The following is a 21951-nucleotide window of genomic DNA, read 5'->3' as shown; positions in this document are numbered from 1 at the left end:
TGGTTTTGAGCCGATAGCCCAAGCTGTCAGGTAAATATTAACTGGGCCTGGACGAGCTTAGTTTCAGTCAATCTGGACAGGTTTGTGCATCAAGGTCTGGTTGCTTCAGGTTGTTTATATGATGAAATGCTTAAATAAAAAAACGGAATAATCTCAGCATTATCCCAAATCATATCTGCTTGGCATTTAACAACTGTGCAAAGATATAGCTAAAGCTGTAAAACAAAACAAAAAATCTAAATGCTTTGCTTTTGCAATCCTGATAAGATTTTGGAAATTTTTGATTTTTTTTTTCAATTTATAATTATGTTTTGGTGTATCACATAAAGCTTCCCTGTATGGGATAAGCAAAGACAAAGCATTTCTATTGGTCCTACACCTACAAATGAAAAAAAAACAGTGGGAAGGCCCATGACTAAACTCAACAATCCCTTTAGGTTACCATATGTAGGCCTACATAGTATGCAAGTCATATCTGCCACACTTCATCATGAAGGGTCAAACAGAGGAAGCGTCTCTTTCCACAAGTGACTGCTAATAAGAAAAACAAAACCCCTTGTGCACAAGAAAACAGCAGGGCCAGTCAGAGAAATGTGAACTCCAGCAGACTTAAAGCTGCCAGGTTGGGTAACATCAGCCTGCCCTGAACTGGCTGAGAAATTATTTAAGGATTTCCTTTCCTGAGTGACATTTAACATTTTGTCATCTAGTGTCTTAAATGAAAGAATGACGCAAATGTCTTCAGTGTTTTACCGTGAATGTCATCAGCAGAAGTTCAACAGAAGAAGAAAAAAAACCCACCAGGTTATTTCAACCTTGTAACCAGAGCACTTGAACTGATAGTTAAAAACATGCAGGCAGCATTCAAGAGCGCTGTGTGTGTACCATTAATGCAGGCGGAATATAAACACCATCAGCCTACACAGGCTCGGCCCCTTAGAAAATGATGAACTCGGACTTGAAAGGTGCAAATCACACGGTTGACCACCATAGATTGAAGTGGAAAGAGGTCACTCGTGAACTTTAATGTCATTAAACAGTGTAGCGGGTGGTGACATGTTTTGCGCTTCTCCTGTCAGAGTGACGCAAAACTGAAACCTTCAAATAATCCCACGTACCTTGACACAGAGTCTCCGGCAGAAAGAAAGATCCACACTTCACTTGAACAAATCTCGTCATATTTGCAACTCAAACATAGCACGTACTTAATCCTAGCAGCGTGTGCGAGTCTCCGGCTGACAGCACCAAAACGCCTTCAATTGCATAACAAGCCCGAAGTTCACAATAATAACCGTATGTGTGCAGCAGCCCCGCTCATTTCTCATCAACGCACAATAATATTCCCATTTGGTGGTTTCTGCTTGTATCGCTGTGTGTCCGTGTATTTTTCCAGGCACTGAACTCCACATCCTCCGCTGGCAGTGGCTTGTAAACAGGACCGAGTGGCTGAGAGCAGAGAAAGTAGGTCAGCTGGTAGCTCAATACTCAGCTAACAGAGGCAGCGTTAAGCAGGACGGCTGTGCAACACAACCGAGAGAAACCTGTAGTGAGCAGGAGGAGGGGGGCTCATTGTAATCTTTAACACGTGCTTAAAGCATAATAGCACAGCACCTTAGTGTCATTTTAAACTTTGCAAGGGAAAACTAGCTGTATTGTTGTGTTGTAATACGTGATTGTAACGCAGGGTATGGAGTTGAGTCGAAGCAAGTAGCCTTTAAATCTATTAAGATGGCCCTACAGTTGTCCACAGCGGAAAAAACAGGGGGCAAGGTGTGATAAAAAAAAAATATCTCATTAATAAACGGGGCTGGCCCGGAGGTGCTGTCAACGAGTAAATCACATGAGGAGGAGGAGAGAAGGGCAAAGGGTGTCCCCTCCCTGTTAGTATGACAACAGATTAGCCTGTCTGACCCTGTCTCAATGTAAATACACCATGTATTATTAAGTTGTGGGGAAAAAGGGCTAATATGACGATACAATCCATATGTGAAACAAGAGGCTGAAGCTTTTCGTTTCCCCCTCAAGTAGCCTACTTCCCCACTTCCTATGTTGTTGTTGTTTCTTTTCTTTTACGACTTCCTGGTTGTCTTTTCCCTCAGCTGAAGTCCAAAATGTGGGTCAGCAGCCTGAATGACTGATTTCAAGGGCTCATAAATGGACCCGCTGCCAATGTTTTGCATCTGTCAAATAACACAAAAGGCTCGGGATGCAGACTTGATACCATGTGTTGAAGTTGAAAACATTCAAAGCATCAAGGAAACTGCAAGTAAGCATTTACGAGGATCAGTTTACTTTATCGAGTCAAGTAGAGATAAAACGGATGTCAAACTTTAGACTCTATAACATCCTTATCAGTAATGGATTGTCATAATCACCAGTTTGTAAATCATTCCACATTTATATTTATTTAACAGTCTCCACTGAGTCTACAAAATATGTCAACAATTGCAGGCGAGTCCTGATTTTTATTAGATATAGGTTTGAGACGTTACATGTAGGGACACTATGATAAAGCGCTGTTGGGATGAGAAATGGGAGTAGATAGTCTTCTAAAAAAAAAAAAGAAAACGTTGAATAAAAAAATTACAAACTACTTCAGTTCCTTCTGCTCTCAATATAATTATTTTTTGGATGATTAGTTTTCAGTGAGCTAATCATAGGAATCTATAATCCTTAGACTTGTTCACAACTCTGTGAGGTTGCATTAATGTTAAATTGGAAATGGACTTGAGCTTGTATAGCACTTTTCTAGTCCTCTGACTGCTCAAAGTGCTTATACACTGCATGTCACACCTACCCATTCATACCGTTTCATACACTGATGGTAGTGACTGCTATGCAGTATCATCCATCAGAAGTAACTAATCCATTCATACACCATCACCGAAGCAGCAGGAGCAATGCAGGGTTAAGTGTCTTGCCCAAGGACACGTCGGTCATGTTGCTCAGCTTGGAATTAATCCCTTGACGACTCTACCGACTGAGCCATAGACAAAATTCTCACTGTGACTTTGTCAACAGGTAGATGTGTAGCAGCCAGGTTACTCAACTACAATAATGATGAGACCAGAACAATACGGCAGAGTCAATGGAAATGTCATTCGTTTTGTAGCTCTTTAGTCATAATGAAAACTACATTTCTTTAATCTGATCAACAAGAAGTCAATCAACCATTAATATTATTAGGGTTCCATTCATCCTGAGGGGAACATGGATGTCGCAAACCTACAATAGTTCGAGATATTTGACTTGAATCACAAATGTGAACCTCATTGTTGTGTTGAAGAAAACCAATCAATAGTCATCATCTGGGGACAATAAAAGTCTTTTAAAATGAAGTTTCAATTCACTCAGACCAACAGACTCACATTGCCATGCAAGCAAACACAAAGCATGTTTAAAATGCATTAAGTGTGTGTGCAAGAATGGACAGTAGTGCACATATTACCACTCTTATGACCCAGATGCATCTGGACACTTACTGCTTATCTGTTCATATTTCATGATATTTAATAGGGGTCGTGAAAAACATCTATCCAGCAGCACTATATCTTTGTTCTGACTTGTGTGAAACGAAAACTGAATCGCTGATGCCAATTTTTGAAATGTTGTTTTTTAAATGCAGCGCTCTTAACAGATCACCATGTCAGTACTTCATGACTCCTCATGGTGGCACTTACGACATGAATGGAGATAACATGGAGGTAAGTTAATGTTACCCTCGTTTATAGGTAATAAATAAGAAGCATTCAGCAAGATAAAGTCAAAAAGAGGTATCAAAAACGAGGTGGAAATTACACAAAATTGTGAAGTTAAATAGAAATATGAATTACCACACTTTGTCTGTTAAGAGCGTTGATTCAATTAAAAAAAAAAAACTTTATTTGTCCCCGGGGGTCAATTCAAAGGCACACAGGCTTGTTCTAAATTCTTCAGTTGATTAGCTATGATGTGTCATGAATGTCTTGCAATTGATCAATTTCTTGCATAATCACTGTATCATGATTCAAGTTGGCCACAAGCTCCCATATCTTATGTCTGCTATACTTCCAACAAAAAAATGTGTGCTTCTGATCTGGCCGTTTAATTTGTAGTCAGCCAGAATTGTCACACACAATTTTGTAGATCCCCTTCAATGCTGCAATCTTAAATTTATTTTGCAGACATTGTACTTTTCTTTTCTCAAATTCATTATGGATGGGCGGTCATGTTGTATGCCTCATGTACAGAGGCTATAGTCCCTTTTGCAGCAATCGTGGGTTCAAATCTGAACTCGGCCCTCGGCTGCATGTCAACCCCCATTCTCTCCTCCCATCACTTCATATGTCTCTTCGTTTTAGTTGTCCTGTCTAATAAAGGCAAAAAGCCCCAAAAAATGTCACTGTGGACATTAAGCTTTTAATCATAATATTTCCATGATGACAGCATGAACAAAGCCAGCAGTCGTGAATAATTAAGAAGAGCACAAGAGAAATGCTTTGACAAGTCAGTGTATGACATCAGAAAACCTGTTGAGCATGTTCACAATTAGGTGAATGTAGCTTCCCATAATAGCGAGGGCGAGTGGCAGCCTGCATCTACAAGCTTTTCGTAAACCAGTTTGAAGACTTCTCACCAAGGCAATCAAATATCGATAGCAAGTTCTACGTGGTTATAACTACAAAAATTCCACAGCTGCACAGGAGATCTACAAAAGTATTTATCACATGTTCCATCTCTGCGGGTTCCTTTTGGATCTGTTTTACAGAATTTTCCAAGTTTTTTACAATGACGAAAGTTACAACCAACAAAGGTCAGACTGTATCAGTGCCAAAAAGCATTATTCACCCTTTATGATGAGGACGTCTCTCCAGACATTCATGGACTTCAGACAGAACTGTAGCATTGCTACATTTCCAGAGCACTTGTCTCAACGGCCGTCTTCATGTAATGAGTCACCCTTTCCCACAGCTTATTTCGTCTGCAGCTGTTGTACTAGTTCAGATTTTGATGAGTGATCCTGCTTATGATGTGGTACCAGTATGATGCCATTTTAACCAGTTTGTGAATACATGGAGCCACAGCCGAACAACATGTCTGCCTGGTCTGCCAGTGACTTGCACATCCTTCATTTACTAAATAATGGCAACTTTGTACTCAATGGATTAATCAGTCTTGTGCACTGAAATCTTAAGATAACAGCCTGGTTGTTTGTTTGTTTCTGTCAGTTGAAACCAACTTTGGGTGTTGTAAGGATAAACCAATCTGAATTGGTGACCAAGCTCAACACACAGACCCGTGGATCAGTTAAAACATACTGAGTACTTGATTGCCTGGTTTCAAAGTTATGAAATGATGCAAAAGTTTTGCTTCCTATCCTACATACCTTGTAAAGCGCCTTTGATATCGCAAAACTTTAGGTTTGATCTTTTACCTCTCACAAGAGTAACTTGAGCTTGTACTGTAGGTTTCCCAGTTAGTGTGAGTTATAGCTACAAAGTTGATAAAAACAACATCCGAAGTTCCTGTAACACTTTTCAGTTCTCCAATTCAAAAAGGAAGTCATGTAGACTGATAAGATAAACTTTCCAAAAGTCTGCCTGTCTTCTCACCTGTAAGCAAAACCTGTGCTAGGATGCCAACAATATACACTTCAAATATCAAACACTTTCTCTGGCCACAAATTAATGGTGGCAATGAGAGGGCCATGGTTGGTGATATGGTTGATATATTTGATTCTAGTTACAAAGACAGCAATTTACTGAGAGTTTAGCAGAAATATTTATCGATTTAAGAACTAAGTCAAATAAGACCTGTATGATGCAGAGTCAGCGTCAGTCACAATGTCGGAACGTCATGTGCAACTCAAATGTGACAATCACAGAGAGAATATGAAGAATTATTTTGATCCTTACTTTCCTTGTATTTACACAAGCATCAATGTTTGCCTCAAGAAGGAATTCAGTATACTACTACTTTGTTGTAAGCGAAAGCAAAGAGCCCACAAAGTGAGATGTAGCCTGCAGAAGAGTTCCGATTTCTTTGTTGGCCAAAAACCTCGAGCCTAAATATTTTGGAAGACTTCCTGTCGGGTGCATTATTACTAAACACATTTCAATTAGGCAAGACCAGTACTTGACTCTGTGTCCTCATATTGTTGTCATGTTTCTTTGTTGTTGTGGATCTTGTTTTTTCTTAACCTTTTTTTCATATATTATATTCTCTGTGACTTTTGATGTCTCTTCTCTCTTCGTCATGCAAAGCCCTTTAAATGTGCTGTATAAATTAATTTGCCTTGCCTGGCTTCACCAGTCAAAGAGAGACATTTGGCCACAGGCGTGTGATAAAGACATAACATACATCATGACAGAATGTTTGTTTGTACAGTAAGAATATTCTCTATCTTGGATAAGTAATAAATGAAATACATCATCACTTAGGATCTGATCCAAACAAAGTGAAAGATATGAGATCATATTGTTTTGTATTTTTATTAATCGTCCCTGAATCGGATCGATAGCTCTAGAGATGGAATTTGATCGAATCATCTTGATAAGTAGATATTTACATCTCTCAATAACTTTATTAGAAAAAAATCACATATCTCACAGCAAACGTATAATCTGTGCTTCTTCCTGCAGCTAATAAAACAGTCATGTAAGGTAGTATGCTGAACTCTGACTAAGCAACCAAATTCTTCTTCTTCTTCTTCTTACGTTGGAATAAAGGAGACTATCAGTGCTAACTGTTCATTTCTAGCATGTCACTATTAGCCAGATTGAACTCAGCAGAGCACACGACCCACCACTGAGGCCCCCCACCGCATGGGCCACATATAACAGACAATATTGGCCCTTTCTTTGTGGAGAGCCCACTGTGTGATCACAGTTGTTGTTCCAGTTTCTTTCAGGTCCAACTGACCTGAAGTCAGGTGGATGACTGAAAAATCTAAATCCTAATTTTATTCTTTTTTAGTAGCAATTGAAACTGGAGGGTGTTACAACAGCTGATCAGACGGCCGCACATGTATATTTACAGTCATGACTCAAAGAAATATTTACATAGGATTAACTCGATTTCTGCTACATACTGTGTATGTGTAAAATGTCACATTCTTCCTTTAATGTGAGGATGCTTGAAGACATGCCAGTAAGTCAGTCAGCTTGATCTGATTTAGTCACGATCTTGAAAAATCAATTGCAGGCTTGAAATGATTCTTTGATGCTTTCAAAAGCTTAGTGTGAAAATACTTTCTTCATGTGAAACATCTGACATTGAGTAATGCAATAAAGTACTCTTCATAAAAATGCAATATGGCAAAAGTGATAAGTGTGGTACAGAAGAAAATGTGACCTTAGACATACAAAACTACATAGTGTACACTTGTAGCAAACAAGTAACCTAGTCTATGGTTACCAAGTATACTTAAAAAGTAAAGAAGGTAAAGATTGTTTTCTGAGGAAACTTGAGAATATTTCAAAGTGACTGTAATATGTTTGCTTTCTCTTAATGGATAAGGTCCAGTAAAGAATGACGCGAGCTGGCTTCCACGGAGGATGATGAAACACTTTGTCATGATTTGATCTGGTTCAGTATGTTGTTTCTTTTAGAGTTTAGATTTCATTCTTGTTTTTGTTCTCCTTCTTCTCTGGTGTTGATTCCCTCGTGTTTTTCTTTATCTAAATGTTCCTTAGATAGTCTTTAGTGTTTCCTGTGTTATTTTGGAATTCCATATCCCTGTGTGCCTCTATGTTCTGGCGTGTATTATTTGTTGTTACATTCTTAAGTTTTCTGCGTCACTAGTTTTCTCTGATTCATGTTGTAGTTCTTGTGTTTCTGGTCTGTTTTCCCTCCAGTTCTGATTGTCCTCATTGTCTTCACCTGTGTCGTTCGTCTCACCTGTGTTTGATTAGCCCAAGTCTATTTAGTTTCAGTGCTCCTTCCCTCTGCTGGTCAGTTCATTGTTGGGTGTTGCTTTTCAGTTTTTACCTCTGTGGCTCCCTGTGTCTTCTTCTTTTCGATTTTATGGATTTGTATTTTCGTCAGTTTTTGTTTGCCTTATTGTTTAAAACAAATAGTTTGTGTACTGCAACTGGATCCAGTTCCTTGTTTTCCATAACCGTGGAACATTTAACAAACTAACCCCTTCAGCTGTGGCCTTGAATCGACTCGATGAAAAATGTTCCGTCAATTTTCTTTGAGCCAAAATAGCAAATGTAGTTACTGTTATTAATTAAGGAAACTTTGCTTTACTTCAGCTACACTTTGTGGTTTGCAATGATTAGACCAGTGGGGAGGAAGAAGGGATGTACTGATGGCTGCTTGCCGCCACAGGATCTGCCAAAACCTTTAACATCAGCCTGTTAGCATGGTAGCAAGCTTGTGTCAACATTAAACCATGTATGAAACTGTTTCAGAGTTTAGACTCACAAGCAAGACAGTAGACTCTCAGGTAGACTCCATGAAAGTACCAACAACATTTAGTCCCTGGAACTACTCAAAGCAACTTCACAACATAAATCGATGACGGCATACGTATTTGTCTCACTTGATGGCTGGATTTCCTTCTTGTTCCTTCTGTTGCATGCAGTCTTCTGTAACTTTACTAATGTGTCAAACATAATAAACAAAAACAAGTGATATTAAGTTCCTGCACGTGCTCTTGGAACTCCAGTCCTTGCACTTGTATTGTGACACATCTCACCGTCCTTTCACTTGAAGTGTTGTACCTCCAAAGTAAAAGCTTTGGATAACTCAAAAGGGGGGCAGGGACAACAAATGTCAAATATTATGTGTCATTTACTTATACAGGAGCTCACACACTAAAATATTTAGAAAATAGAAAGCACAGAATGCTTGAAGAATGAAAAATCATTATTCTAAAATAAATTGTTGCTATGCCAGCGACCAACAAGTGTGAGACATCTAAGATTCATAAAGATCTCCCACATTTTACTGCATTATTCACCATCCGCCTACATAGAGATTAGTTCCGCTCTTTTATGTAGGTCATGCTATTGGATGATGAGATGACATTTAGTGCTCATAAGCAGGCCTGACTACATAATAAACACTCAGCTTTACATTCAGTACCTTTGTTCCGACCGCTTTCATTAACATCAGAGGGGGAAAAAAAGTGGATTATTGTGATAATCACTCAGACATGAAGCCATATTGCCTGTAGCTACATCTGTGATATCTGATATTGATGATGTCATCGTGGCCCTCTGCTGAAGCACCGACTGCCATTAATTAGACTGTGGCACTGCTGTTCACTCTGTGTTCCCATGGTAACAATGTGTGGTGTCTACCCCCCCCCATAAAGCCACTTGTTTCCTTTTCCTTTAAGTCTGGGAGACTTTTCATTCATTCACACATCAGAAACCTATTTAATAGTCTGATGAATATTAAAGTGTCAGAAAAGCTTGCTCATACGCTCTGATTCCTCATGACAACTGAAAACAACAACATATACACAGCAGTGTATCATGACTGTAACCGGGCCGAGGAAATGCTCATTTCCTGTTTTTCTTGTGAATATTTGGTTGAGAGGTTGACTTAATCATACAAGAAATTATGAAGACATTAAAAATGCAGTATAGGGATATCTGAGCATGTGAATTATTTGCAGAATAACACAGGACAAAACTTGAACTGGAAAAACTGACATTGCCGGTGAATGCCACAAACCCTTGATCTCTTTGTTTTTCCACAAAGATCAGAACATTACATCAGCAGCAGATGTTCATCCAGCAGCAACCAAAGAAAATCAACTCATTACAAAGATCAGGGACTGATTTTCACAAACTATTCTTCAGTCTGTCCTTACTGTTGTCTAGTTTGAAGTTACACAATGTTCGGGTCAAGGACATTTTGCACCTTGAAATCCAGTGTCAATGGAGCACAACTTCAGCTGTTACACAACAACAGAGGAAGAGAAAAAGTGCAAAAAAGACATCACAGAAGGGGCTATTAGGGACCCTTTCGCCTGTTACAGGATTTTCTCTCTATTGAGTAACCAATGGAAAAAGGTAAGCAGTCGACAGGGACACAAAATCTTCACGCCCCTCCTCAGCAGTTCTTTCCCACGAGCGGCGTTCAGTCTCAACCAAACAGCAGCTTCACACTAATCCCCCCCTGGATAGCAGCTGAACCCTTGCACTCCCAGAGCTCTACCCGCTGGACAATCCAGTCACAGAGTTTAACACATCCTCACCTGCTGCGCATTAAGGACAAAAACACACATGCCCTTTCTCACTTGCTCCATAACTGTACCCACATGAATGAGGTGATTCCATTTTTTTCTAATTATGAGTAAAATGATAATGAGTTAACTTCAAATAATATAAATTAAAATCATGGGTTAATCATTTCAGTAAATTAGAAAGTTGCCAAACAAGTAACATTTCCTAAAGTTTCAAATTCTCTATAGAAGAAGTGGACAGGAGCCTTTTGGTTTAAAAAGTGAACACAAAACCAAGAGAGTTAAACCTGCATTCTTACTAATGACCAGAAGGGAGCAATTATACTGGTAATAAAAAAGTCCTATATTATATAGTAGCTGTCTATGAAAACCACCCTATTTCTCATCTGATTCTTCTGTAAATTAATATTCACAAATGTCGAGTCTTCTTCAACATAGCATGACGTTAATCTATTAAGTTAATAGTTGTATTTGGAGGAGTGTAGATGTGCAAGGAGCGTTTTGGGCTCCTCCTATGTCGTCAAGTTGCTGTCAAAGCTACCAAGCTCAATCAGGGAAGAGACATTACAATGCTTTTCCACTCTGTCTTTCCAGGTATTAGAACACCATAAAAACATGTTTGTGAAGGTCCAAATGCTGATCTCTATGCTTCAAGACTGCTAGTCTAGCAAAACCAATGGTTTCATTTATTGTAGCATCATCCATTTCTTCGAACAGTTTCTGCGCACAACTGCAGTAACCTCCATCGGGAAAAATGAGGAAAATGTGGAAGGGTAAAATCCAGCAGTTTGTCCAAAAGCCCTCGGCTTCACCTACACATCACATACAAAAATGCCCTTTTTTTTACAGCAGATATTAGTTTGTGTACAGCCTGGTACAAAAAACCGCATGGTCTGATGAGTTACTGTCCTCACAGCCAAAAACTATATAGAGGTTGATTTTTCTACAACGGCTTCGTCCTGAGATGATTGACAGCGCTATATAAATAAACTCTCCTTGCCTTATGGTACAACTATAGAGCATTTATTTTTAAACTTTCATAAGCCTTTTTTTTTTTTTTTTTTAAACATGGTATCCAGACACGGATTACAATGACATCAAAATGATTTCTGAAATGCTACAGACTAAATGAACAACCAAAAAAAGAAGTATTGACCCAGTAATACTGAAGAGCAGTGAGTTCGTTCCTCTTTAGTGCAACTGTACATTTTCCGTAGGTTTCTCTCACTTATTCCATGTTGGCTTTTGATGCTGATACGTCAACATTTGTCAATGATTTCGGTGATACTTCATCCCACAGTGCCTTGTAATTACACATTCACCACAGTGCAGGCTCATTGTGGGTGGCCAAATCCCTTCCATGACAAAGCAGACCTATAAAGCAAACATCATTTCACCTGGTAGATCTGCTCTCAAATTTCCTCATAATTATATTCTTTCCACAATTCTAAATGGATCACCAAATTATTCCAGGCCTGTTATTGTCTGCTGCTACTCAGGAAAAAGATGCAATTACCCAAGGCAGTGCATGAGCAAATATGTGGGTCACGATTCTAGGGCATGGGTGGAAAGGGCAACACAGCTTTTTCTTAGTGCCGCTGTCTCAGGCTCACATCAGAGGTTACATCTTTGATTACATTCCTAGCTGTGGAACAGTTCTAATCATTTCACAATGCCCCTAAAGATACCAAGCCATAACCGGAGTAATATCATTGTTATGAATTCACGAGTGAATGTTTCTCAAATCTCAACTAGACACTGTGTTGTTGTGTGCACAGACTCTGAATCCTTTTGCCAACAGTCCATGGAAAAAATGACCTTATGTCTCCATTCCTATCTATTGCCATTTCATTATGTGACATCCTGTAGTTCATTTTTCAAAGCTTCCTCCTGAAAGCACACTCATCTGTCTTCTGTTAGAAGATTTCTCTCTAGAGAGGAGCCTTTCATAAAAAATAAAAAAAAGCATTCATCTATTTAAGAGGGGAAAGCAGTTAATTAAAAAATGCCAAACACAAAAAGTACCTTGTGAGTTTTTTTTTAATTTGGAAAGACTGATGACAATTCTATTCCTAAGTTGAAAAAACCCAACAATATTGACAAATTCCCATGAATTTTTCAAATATCTTAAAGGTAATTAACGCTAAGGATGCAAGCCAGCTGTAAATGGCAGAAAAAACAAGAAGAGTTCACATATGACAAAGAAAGTGGGTTAATAACATCTACATTTTTAATGATAAAAGACTGGAGTCTTCTGGTGAGGAAAGAGAAACCCCACATCAACCAGTTTTCACATTCACTATGTTTTTCGACACATATGTCATGTTTAAAGTAGGGTGAAATAAAGCTAACTTAGATGCAATTAGTCCCAATCTCTGTGAGTGGAAGCATGTGTGCACATTACTTATGACAACGGCTCATAACACATGAAGCTCAACAATGTGATGATTTATGATTCATTCACCCTGCTGAAGTGTCCTTGAGCCAATCACACTTCCTATGACCCTTCATAAGAGGAGATATTGCGGAAGAAAACTTCCCTTCAGATGTACTTTTTTTTGGACTCTTTCGCTAAAATATCAAAATCAACCAAAATATTTCAATAACTGCAAAAAATACTGAGTAAACAAAATCCATAAACTACCAGAACATCCACATTTCCAAGTATAGAGGAACTGTATGTACATTGTCTGCAGGTTTTTTTCTCTACTACACCTGAAAATATAAATCAATCATCACTTTGCTGTGTGAGCTCTGACCCTTCAGTTCAGTGTCACAAGCCATAATCAGGTTTTCCCACTTGACATCACAAACACAGATGGCCCACTGAAGATCAAACAGCACGGAATCCATCTGGGATTGTTCTCGTATTTTCCACATGCTGGTTAATGGTCATTTGCAGTGTTATGTGTTATACTCCACACAAAAAAATAAAAAATCACCTAGTAATGCAAATGCAGCCAACACCCCAACTCAAGATCTGAATCATATATAGGTCACACACACACAGGGGCCGGGCCCACAAGTATTGTGCAACTGTTTATTTTCCTCATCCGAAATACAAAGTGGAGCCACACCCGATTCTTGGAAGTGACCTTGTGCGTGGAAGAAAGATAAAGGCCGAACCTGACCTGTGAATCTACTAAAGAAAGTCGTCAGGATTTAAGAGGCACTGACTTGAAGAGAACAATATTTCAGTCCAGAAAGAAGTGTAGCATTCAAACAGAGGCTGCAGTTATTTCTCAATGATTGTCATTATGTGAGATGATGACTTCACTCCTTTGAAAGAAGATGACAGCCACCATCAGGTCAATGAAATAAAATTTACTTAGTAAAAAATCTATGCGTAGTCATGCAGCATCTTTGAAAAGACACATAACGCTCAGATTTTTTTTCCTCTGGAGTGCTTCAATGTAAAAGAGAAGAAAGCAAATTCACACAGCGTGAGATGTTTTAGAGGCAGAAGATCAAGACTTTTTTTTTTTTCTCTCAAAAAGCAGCTAAATGTTTTAATCATGTCCTAGTAGAGCTGTGCCTAAAGCTACTGAGCACAATGACTGTGTGCTTTGGAGCAAGAGATCAGAGACAGCAGTAAGGACGCTGACGTCTGTAGCTGCAGTTATATAACCGGAGCTGAACATTTTGTCTGTCATAGTTGTAAGGTTAAGAGGGTGACATGAATACCAGTCATAGTCTCAAGAGTCATGTGCAACATACTGTCATATTTCCACTCGCTCGATGAATCCGAGTTCACAGAGCAAGGCATTCAAGTAGGGCAGCATGGAGAGGGAAGAGCGTCCATGTTTTAGGTTCATAATGACAATTTCTCTTCAGACATTTTCCCTGGCTGTGCTTAAGAAGCTACCAAAAAACCGCTGATCTCCTGACTGGAGATTTAATATTTACTATTCAAACTAATGTCTGCCAAGGTATTTCAAGCTAAGATTTAGCTCAACAAAGCATGTTCCCTCCATGATGGAAAGTTTTCAGTTTGAATCATACAGATGGATATAAAGACAAGAAGAAAGCCTCCGCAGATTTGGCTCATTTTTGTGAAAAGCTGAGCATCTTGATAGCAGCCACAAAAGTAGTGAACGATAACAAGAGATGGAAAAAGAAAAACGATTCATGTAAAACTCAAGAATCTTTTCTTCCAAGATTTTCAATTAATCCACAACCTCCAAAAATCCATTATTATTTTTTGGCTAATCAGGTACTCCCCGTTAAGTGCAGAGGCTAGCTCTTTAACGCAGTGAAATGCCAAATAGAGCAGCAAAAAATTCATCAGAGATGGAGTACATCCTTATGTATGTACTAATTAAAACATTATTCATTAATCTTGAATTGAAAATAAATTCTGAATCGAATTGTTATCTCAAGAATCTAAATGGAATTGTGAGACACTCAAAGTCCCTATGACCATCGATAAAATCAGTTTATATAACAGGCCTGGAATCTGTTATTACTTGCAGGTTTCCAACTATAAAGTATAAGATGTTTCACTATAGTTTGTCTAACAATTTATATTTGTGTGCAAGATCATGAGATATGACTCCACATTATAACTTCAGGGCAGTTTCTCTGCTTAGCTTGAATCAGAGTTTACAAATGAACAAATGACTTATAAGTGGGCTCACAGATAGAAGAGGTCTTATGTCTGACCCTCAAATGAAAACAGTTTCATCTTTATTCATTTTACAGTTTACAATAAGAAATAATTATTTTCAATGGAAATTCAAGATGTTTTCATAACAACTTTGATTCAAAAGTAGTTTCTGTTGAAAAATATTTTGGACAAAAAAATATTCAAGCAGAGCATTTTAATATGACTGAAATGATTTCACATTAAAATTCTCATTCAAAAGGACCATAGGGAATTCTACTATTAAGGCCCTCGTCACACCCTTGCTTGTTTGCTGTTCCTTAGTTTTTAAACAATGTCGTAAAAAAAAGAAAAAGTCACAAAGTGTCAAGATACACAGTGTCTTTTATTTATCTTGTGAAGTTTAGTGGAGGCTGTTGCTTCAGGCCGTGCAGGAAAAAAAATCCAACAACAAAGAGCAAATGCTCATCCAACACTCAAACAGCGCTTTGGTATAAATCCAGATGTAGCTATAAGGGTTGTGAGAGACTACATGAAACACAATGGAGCAGAAAGTATAAAAAGTCCTCCAAGTCGATGGCATGGGTTCAAATCTGACCTGTAGTTCTTTTTCGGCATGTCATTCCGCCATCTTTCTTTGTCCATAATTTACAACTCTAGCCACTATCCTGTCATCAAAGACATCAAATGCCCACAAACAAATCTTTATGTCAGTGTTATTCTTCCTAATTTTGCCTGAGCAACCATTTAAGGATGAACCATATTCTCTGTTTTTATAGCAACACTATGTTGCATTAAATTATATGCATGCATTCTGTACTAAAGTGAGCAAAAGAAATATTGATCATTTCAATCTTTAAGCTAAAGAAGACCTGATAATGACAGTAAAAACGATCATGATCACAGAGCTAGACACACAAAGGGGATAGAAAAATGACATTTGGCACCTTCATGACAAAGATGATTTGTGTTTCAGAACACTGATTTTGCTTTAACTTGTCTCTTGAACAGTGCCAGCTTGTGTGTTTAACGTAGCTCATTACAACTGTCAATCCTGTCAAACCCTAATTGCGCAAGACACAGCACTCCAGGAATCGCCTTTCTTGGAAAAGTACAACGAGGCTCCAAGAGCCGGCCAGACAGCTTTCAAAAACACAGAAAAACATCAGGAACTATTGTTACAGGTTGTCAAGGAGCATGACAATTTTATCTGATTCATCATGGAAATAAATGCTTGAAATGTGTTTCGAATGAAGTCAGAGAGTCTGTTTCTCATCTCTCTCAGCTGTTTCTATCACATAAGTGTTCACTGTAGTTATAAATAACTAGGATTGCCTCTACTGTTTTAAGTCTGGTATTTCCTAACTACACTGAATGAAGAGATGTTAAAATGTTCTTGTTGACTCTGGTTTCCTGACACTTAATCATGAAATACTGTGATGTGTCGCAAACATTCTGCACCTTATTCTGTAAATGCAACATTCTGCACCTTATTGTAAACGCAACTTTCCTTATGTAACTACTTGATGCTGCTCTTTTCTCCTGCACTACAACGAGCTAATGCAACAAAATTTCGTTGGTATCCGTACTGTAAAGTTCAAATTTGAATGACAATAAAGGAAGACCAAGTCTAAGTCTAAATCTAAGATCATGTTATTCCCAGGCAAACTTTTGTCAGAACTGTAAAAGACACCTACAAGCTATAGATGCTGCACAGAAAGAAGAGACAGGTAACGTGAGAGTTTCCATGTACTTAACCTATTTTTTGCCATGACTTATGGTTGAGGCATTTCTAGAGAAAGAAGCGTCAAGATAAATTTCTCAAGACAATATAAAACAAGTGTAAAACGGGTCTCTTTGGCTTCAGGAACAGCAGCGTTACATTTTTATTTCTGAATGGAAAAAAAGACGTCATCATGGATAGGTAGGGCTAAAACATTAATACAATGGTAATGTTAAATATGGGTTACTCACATAAGGGATACAAGAAAGGAAATAGGGCTTTGTAATTTGCTACCTGTGACGTGAGCCAACCTGTTGTCAGATTGGTGTTTGAGATGAATCAACATGGGTTGTACATTCAACATTCATTCTATGTGGAGCGCTGCTCTGGCTTCTTAAAGAGACAGGGGGTGGAAATGATCCTTCTGCTGTTGTAAGGCCCTATACACCATTTGTGCATGCCCAGTCACATTAAGCAGCTCTAGCAATATTCAGACTAGTGTTCAGTTTAAGCTTGCAGGACATGGCCCAGTAACCTACTTTCCCCACAACATGCTCTGTAACATCAGAGACGAGGCTCTGTGTCATCAGTTAGCTAACCTTCACCACCCCATAGCTTCAGCAAATAAGAGGCAAAAACCCAGACACAGCAATGTATAATCAAAATCAGGATACAAATTATCAGGTTTTATCTCAGAAAAGGAAATCTTCTTTCGGCCCCTGACTGTATTAACTCTCTAGATAAAATGCAGAGCTCATTTGATATCATTTATGTATTTATTATTAACAGTAGAGGACAACTAAAATAAACAGAAAATGGCACAGAGAAGATAGAATAATACAGAAAAGAAAAATATTGAGGAATTGTTTTAAATATGAGACAGGCTTATTACAAGATAGATATTCATGGTTGGGTGACACTAGTCTGGTAATCATTTGATAAAAGTAATGAGACAACTCTTTTATAATAAGTCACATAAAAAGTTAATTCACATTATAAATCTCATCAGCTTGTTATTGGTAACTATAATAATGACAAATGTGTGCCTACATGTAGGGCTGCGTATGTATCAAATAGATCTCTTTATAGCTGTTAATGTGCAAAGACATCAAACTCTTACATTCAAACAACATTTAGACTCAAATATTTTGGGACATTAGAATAACGCCTTGTGTGTCTCATTTCCTTCCTTGTTTAACATAGCCATTTAAATTATGAAACTGGTTACACAGTTCACAAGTCTGGACTGAACTGGGAGTTCATTGTTTTTCTGATTACAAGTCACTGGGTCAATGACTAAAAGTTCAATATTCTTGACAAAAAGTGAAAACACAACCACATTGTGATCTCTAAGATGTAAATAGACGCATCCTGTTAATATGTTCTTCAAATCATATTGATTTATATATGTATGATTAATATACATATTTATTCAGTGGGGTACATTGAGGGTTCATGCTCTGAACTGACCTGATAACATTTTCTTATCATTTTTCTCAAATGTGACATTATATAATGTCACTGACTGTGTATGGGTAATTAATAATATTATCAATCACAGACCACTGAACTGAATCCAGTCAAACTTATATTGTGACAGTCTTTGCCACAACAACCAACGTGTATCTATAAGGTGGATATGTTATTGTGTTATGATCAAACTTGTGATTTACAAGTGATATACCAATGTATAACCCGCAATGTCAATTTCAGCTGCAAGGTTCATTTACACTAAAAAAAAAAAAAAAAAAGTCATGAGACTGGCCCAAATGTTAAGCAGTAGGCCGCAACATAAAAAAAAGCAGCATATGGTAAAGTGAACACCCAGTTTAGTCAGTGAAGGAGCAGCCCGGCCTGTCCCACTCAGCTGTCAGCACACATCCTCATCACTATTCATGTCTGCTTGGCCAGCCTCGCACTGACGCAGCATGCCAGCAAAACGGCTCGAGCCCCGACATGGGTACAGGACGAGCTACGTGGATTTATGACGCAGAATAATGACTTGACAATTGATCAATGGCTTCTGTCAACTTAAGCACGAGTCACTTTTTGTACTGTCATGTCAGTCAGGAGTTTGGGAAGTTCAAATAGTTGACTACCCAAAAACTTAACAGGAACACTGCAGTCCACAGTAACCTAAAGGTTTCCAGTCAGGTAACGAGGCTACGCCAACATACAAACTATGATGTAAGGCTCCAAAGAAAAGTCATTCTCGGAGCATTGCTGCTAGTTTACAGTCATAAAATGATTTAGACTTTGACATGAAGACGCGGTAAAAGCTGATATTGACTAGGGCAGAGCAAGCTGAATACCCCCACTAATAACCGGGTAAAAACATATTCTGTGTATTTTTCAGGTGGATTTTTTTGGGGTTACGAATAAATGAACGAGAAATCAGACAGAAAACTACAGTAGGCTGTAAGTCCGTTATGCGTTAATAAGAATTTTGTTTTGCCATACATTTTAATATAGACCTGTCAGGTTACGGTTGAACATGATAAAACTTACCTTATTCAGTGAGAGAAATGTCAGATGAATCCAAATGGGAACATGTGTAAAGAGCCGACAGAAACGCGTCCTATATTCCAAAAAAGTTGCTGTGAGATAAAACTGTGCCACCGACTCAGTCTGCAAATCACTGACACCGACCGGCGATATGTCGGGGTGTATGTCTGTTGAAAGAATGAAGATCCTAATCGCCTCACACCTAAAAATGTTATCATGTAATTGACTCCTATCAAATCACGTCTCGACCACATGCACGGATGACGGCTGAATGAAGGGCTTTCTGCAGCCAGAGAGCTTCCACACTCTCAGTCCCGCCCACTGAACTATAGGCTACTAAGTTATGTGACCATCCATGTGTGTGCTTCTGCTTTTCTGTGCGTGCAGTGTTACCGAATGGGGCTTTAAAATGCCCTTTCAGTACACAGAACATTAAAAATGTGCTCCAGAGATTCTTTAAAATATCTCAATTATTATTGCCGGATCGGGCAAGAATTCAACAGGTTATACAAGCACTGAATATGGCTGCATGCACGTCTGGTACTGTGATTTGTGTGCATCACGCGTTTTGCTCTCTGAGTCATGCCTTGGAAGGTGATCACAAAGCTGCTCATTCAATGTTATTCAATGGTATATACGTGGAATGCTCCTGATCGTGAATATTAGTAAAATGTAAAGACAAGTACATGAGGTAATGTTGTGTGGCGCACCGGGTCCCTGGGTATGCGCTCAGGCGCCACCCTTGGGTCAACCAGTGTACATGCAGGAAATACCTGTAGCCTAAGTCAGATGCAACAACAATGTTGAAATGCTAAAGATCAAGAGGAAAGTAGCCAACTAAAGTAGGCCTAATAATAATGATATAATCGACATCATATATCATGCAAAATACAAGGTACATTTGTTCATATTTAAAACTATTCAGAACTCACTATGAAGCTGCAATAAAACTGACTATTGTGGAGAAAAGATAACAAATAAATACAAAGTACAAGAACCCAAACACACATGTTCCCCAAAAAACCTGAACAATATGAGAACACAACAACACAAGAGAAAGCCCATTCTACATTATTAACACAAACAACATAGAAGCCAAGCAACACAATTACTTAAAAACATGAATTGAGACCAAATTTGTCGATGATGAGGCCATTTAACGGACAAAGAGGGAAATTGTGCAGTTATCAAATCTTTATATATATATATATATATTTAGAAAACTGAAAATGGACACATCTCTCACTCTGGATGAACTAGTGAACCTTTAATGTGAGCAGGTAAACAGCTACCACTAAAAGTATTCAACTGTTCAATACATTATGGCCTCAAGGTTTTTGGCAGGGCTCGTGCTTGAAGAGGCATGTCTCACCTTGATTACTGAATTTCTCCATTGTGACTGCCAAGATGACGTTTTAGTCTTTCATAGCAGGTAGAGGTGAGCTACTTTTGGCTCTGATTGTTATGACACACATTGAACAATTAAATGTGGCAACTAAACAACAACTCTGGCATGCTTTTAAACAGGGTGTGGTTTCAGTGGTAAACCCCATGTTGTCTGAAGTGTTTATGCAACGAGTGAAATCTTCGAACGAGCTGGCTTCCAATTGCTCTTATGAGTGTGTGTGAGTGTTTTTCATATATTGTATACACAGACAGCCAAAATTTGTTTGAGTTGAAAGCAGATGTATCTTGTGTTTCACATCCTTAATAAGTTATGGTGGTGGGCCTGCAACAGTACAACTGTAACTATGTATTTAGCTCAGGATTAAATGGTTAAACAACAGTCCGCTTGTTTGCTAAAATGATGCACATACGTTAATTTTCATAGTAAACAGAATGTGTTGAAAACACTCTAAGCTGTTAAAAAAGAAAGAAAAAAATATAAATTGTACAAAACCCAAATTGAAGTCAGGGGTTGCAAAATGACCCCCAGGCCGGACTTCAGACACCCCTGTTTGTGTAAACAATTAAAAAAATATAACATAACATTTTTTCACTTCTCAAACGTTTACATTTCCACACCAAAGCTCCACAGTGCACCTTCATCATTTTAAGTGAACTACTGCTTGTAACTCTTATTAAACCTATTCTATACTATACCTTCTGTGCAAGGTGACCCGACACTCATCAGTGAACAGGGCGGTAAACCACTGCTGCATATTCCAGGTCACATGGTCTTGTGCCCACTCCACTTGGTGTCAGTGGAGTCACCTGCAACAATCTTCTGGCATTAAAGACAAAGCAGTGGAGTCGGTTGTGAATGGTTTGTCTGGAAACCCTCGTACCCCTCACTTCTGGTAAACAGGCCTGCAGCTGTGTGGCAGTAGCATAACGGTGTCTGAGTGCATAGGTCCTGAGGAACTGGTCATCATTGCGGTCTATCACTCATGGGGCTCCACTCCATGGGTCTGTCACGATCACCAGTAGCCAGTAGTTCTGAGTCTTGCTACAAGTCTGCTGATGACACTTTGAGACACACCAAGTTCACAAGCAACATCTGACTGCCTGCTACAGACCTGAAGGCGCACTATGGCCAGGTGATGCTGCTCGTCCGTTAAGTGATGTTTTTCTGTTCATGGCTGCTTGAATGATGAACTGGGAATGATTTACTGACAATACCAGCTTCTTCACCTTTAAGCACTTTCATAAAGCCTTACTGAGAAATGTCTACATACCATATTCATATAGTTTCAGGTTATCTGGCAAAATCAGGAACCAAAGTCTGAAATGACTAATATTGTTACACTCAAATGACTTTCTCAGAATTACCAGTACTCCTCTATCACAAAACGTAATGCAGCTGTTGTCACTGTAGGGGAAGTGGTAAGCCCCAGGATTATAAATGACTTTCATGTGGACTATTGATTATATCACAGAAAATCCTTAAGAGACCTCTTGGTTAAAAAAATATATAACAGGCAGCTTTTTCAAGAT

General features: G+C 38.6%; 1 protein-coding gene across 11 annotated transcripts in view; it reads right to left on the bottom strand.

The window, feature by feature from the left end:
• The window catches only part of npas2 (neuronal PAS domain protein 2), a 43962-nt gene extending 24667 nt beyond the window's left edge, over positions 1-19295 (bottom strand). For 10 of the 11 annotated variants that reach the window (XM_079355449.1, XM_079355450.1, XM_079355444.1 and 7 more), the window contains exon 1: positions 1119-1508. The gene's annotated coding sequence lies outside the window, so the exon portion shown is untranslated. Of the gene's footprint in view, positions 1-1118; positions 1509-19017 lie in introns of those variants that run through there. The other variant, XM_079355447.1, reaches the window with a different exon arrangement.
• Between the last annotated feature and the right edge of the window lie 2656 nt (positions 19296-21951).

This window comes from Symphodus melops (genome assembly GCF_947650265.1).
Source record: "Symphodus melops genome assembly, chromosome: 11".
Classification (NCBI taxonomy): domain Eukaryota; kingdom Metazoa; phylum Chordata; class Actinopteri; order Labriformes; family Labridae; genus Symphodus; species Symphodus melops.
Note: the sequence above shows the minus strand (reverse complement) of the source record. Positions and strands in the feature narration are given on the sequence as shown.